Below are 3,362 nucleotides of genomic sequence, written 5' to 3' on the forward strand. Positions count from 1 at the left end.
AGAGGGAGGAGGGAGGGAGGGAGAGAGAGAGAGAGATTAGAGAGAGAGAGAGAGAGAAAGAAAGAAAGAAAGAAAGAAAGAAAGAAAGAAAGAAAGAAAGAAAGAAAGAAAGGAAGGGAGGGAGGAAGGAAGGAAGGGAGGGAGGGAGGGAGAGAGAGAGAGAGAGAGAGAGAGAAAGAAAGAAAGAAAGAAAGAAAGAAAGAAAGAAAGAAAGAAAGAAAGAAAGAAAAGGAGGAAGGAGGAAGAAAGGAAGGAGAAAGGGAGTGAAGGAGGAAAGGGGAGGGAGAAACAGGGAAGGAAAGAGAGAAAGAAAAGAAGGAGGTGCAGAAGGATGAATAATAATAATAGTTATGATCTAAAGGCACTTCAAATTCATTGTTGATATTGTAATGTCTTCATATGAAAATGTTAATGCTTTTGGTGCTGTCTTAAAAGAGCAGCATAAAAATAACTCAAGCAATCATTGAAACACTACGATATCATCTAGTTTTTTTCACTCTCAAACCACCACCTAACACTCCTCTTGTCATCTAGTTTTAGAGCCCCTTATTGGTTCACTACAAAGCAAGTAAAGGAAGATCCAGTGTAATATTCAGCTTCCATAGCTCCACAGAATCCTCACAGAACAAATTCCAAACAAAGTTCTCCAAAGAGAATTCAAGGCCCCTCACAACTAGGGCTTGCCCAAAGGTCAAACTATTTAGAAAATAAATAATTGAAATTAGATCTTCACTTCATATTATGCATCAAAATAAATTCCAACTGGATGAAAGATTTTATTGTACATAAGAGTAGCAGATGTGTGCCGGGCCAGCACAGCCAAGGGTTCAGTGAGCCTGAGGGGCGGCAGCAAAGGATGTAGAAAAGACAGACAAAGAGAATAAGCTGGATCTAGATGGATCTCCTGTGCCTGGCTGAGGCCACAGAGAGAGATCCAGACGGCAAGCTGAGCCTTTATTTTATAGCCAGAGGTAAACAAGGTAGTGGTCACCATAGTTACAATGTTCTTGTGAGTTTCACTTGTTTTGGCAGCACTTGCTGCACCTCCTACAGCCCATTTGCTACCCAGATAAGATCTAGGGAGAGTCATAAGGTCGAGCCTAATTATGCTAAGAGGGCTGTGCCCTCTAAGCGGGGACTTGTTTGTGGCTTTGCCAACAGGTCAGTCCGAGGCTTAACCCTATATCTGCTCCCTACACAGATGTAGATAAGACTTGTAAGCATCTATATATATAAAAGGCTAATGTGCAAAGTGTCCCCTCAGGAGTTTCGACCGGGAGACTGAGAGTTCGATCACTCACTATGCTGTGTGCTGACGACCAGGGGGCGGCACAAAACAAAGGAAGGCCCCAGCTGGCAGCCTGAAGACCCCAATCAGCCCTGATCACCGGCCAGTCTTAGGGACCCTACCATACACAAATTTCATGCACCAGGCCTCTAGTTAAACCATAAGAGGCAGAAACTATAAACAAAAATATTAATGGGTATTTTTAAAACACCTATGCACTTAAAAATAAAATCATCCTATCTAATAACAGACAAACATGGTAATTGACAGTACCTTCACTATGCCTCCCATTGGCTAATCAGCGCAATATGCAAATTAACCGCCAACAAAGATGGCGGCTAATTTGCATACTGCAGGCAGGGTGGGCCAGTGCGAGCTGCCATCCGGGCCCTCGTGTGCTGCCTAAGCCCTGCCCCCAGCCGGGACCCCCATGTGCAGCCCCGGGCAGCGGGGCTTGGTGACACAATCGGCCCGAGGAAGCCCTATTCTTGCAGGGGCTGCTGGGGGCCCGATCAGAGACACAAACATGCAGGCCCAGCACCCAGCAGCCCCAAGGCCCACCACCTTGGTGCTGGGGCCTGATCGAAGACACAGATCCGCAGCCCCAGCACCCAGCAGCCCCAAGACCTGCCATCAAGGTGCTGGGGCTGCTGGGGGTATCAGAGACACAAACCTGCAGGCCCGGCACCCAGCAGACCCAAGGCCAGCCACTGCGGTGCTGGGGCTGCTGGAGGCCAGATGAGAGACACAACACACAGGAGGGCCCGGCACTCAGCAGACCCAAAGCCCACCACCTCGGTGCTGGGGCTGCTGAGGGCAGGATCAGAGACACAAACCCTGCGAGCCCTGCACAGGACGGGTGCTCTGCTCCAGGCGAAGTGCTTTCCCTCCAACCCAGCTCTCCCTGGGAGTCCAGTATGGAGGGCGCTCTCCCTGGGAACCCGGAAATCCGCCTCTGGGGCGACTGTGCAGCAGCCACGCCTGGCGAGCCACAGAGAGGGTGACCTACCCATGCGGATGTGTATGCTGGCGGAGGCCACGCAGCTGCCATAGTTGAAGTCGTCCTTGATGTAGGAGAGGGGGTAGTGGGGATCAGAGGCAATGGAACCCCAGCTCCCCACCGAATGACTAGAGCACAGGGTCCTCAGTCACTTCCTGAGCAGCAGTCAGCCCCGACAGGGGATCAACCCGAAACCTAAGTAGGTGCCCTGGCAGAATGGAACCCAAACCTTTGCTGTAGCAGAGGAGCTCCGACCCACAGCAGGGGCCAGGGCAGCTGGCGAGTGCAGCTGCGGTGGCGGGAGCCTTCGCGGCAGCACTAAGGAGCAGCAAGCCGAGGTAGGAAGCAGCAAGGAGGTGGGCGGTAAGGAGGGAGGGGTCCTGGACTGCGAGAGGGCACAGGCCTGGCTAAGGCACCCCCCACCCATCCCCAGTGCACAAATTTCATGCACCGGGCCTCTAGTACTGCAAATAAAAGCCTGGTGAAAAACTCACATTTATGGCAGGCATGGAATTAATATTCTTTGGATGAAAAATAGACAAGCAGTCAAAATTTTTAATTGAATAATGAAGACATGAATTGGCAGTTTCCAAAAGAAGTATTTATGGCCAATAGAAATATAAAAATATTCAACTTCAGTAGTAATCTCAGAAATGCAAAATTAAACAATGGTATGCAATTTTTTGCCAATCAAATTTAAAGTTCAGTAACAGAATACATGCATGGGAGTAAGAAAATGGAATCAGTCATAGATTTCTGTTTTAATTTTTGCTAGATGTCATATAGTAAAATGTCTCAAAAGCCTTAAAAACTTGCATGTCTTTTGACCTAGAGATTCCACTTTTATTAACTTTTTCTAACCACAGAGACATGCAAATTTAACAATAATGATTGAAGCATTGTTTTAATCACTGGAAGGCATGAATCCTGGCTTAAATTTAGTATCCTCAGTGCCTAGCACAATGCCTGGCACATGGAGAGTGCTCACCGATGGACACATCTAAATAATGTCACTGATTTAGCATTAGTTCATACTGAGCTATTGCCGGCACACAGACTTACCATTATAGAGAT

The sequence above is a fragment of the Myotis lucifugus genome, unplaced genomic scaffold (genome assembly GCF_000147115.1).
Source record: "Myotis lucifugus unplaced genomic scaffold, Myoluc2.0 scaffold_22, whole genome shotgun sequence".
NCBI lineage: Eukaryota > Metazoa > Chordata > Mammalia > Chiroptera > Vespertilionidae > Myotis > Myotis lucifugus.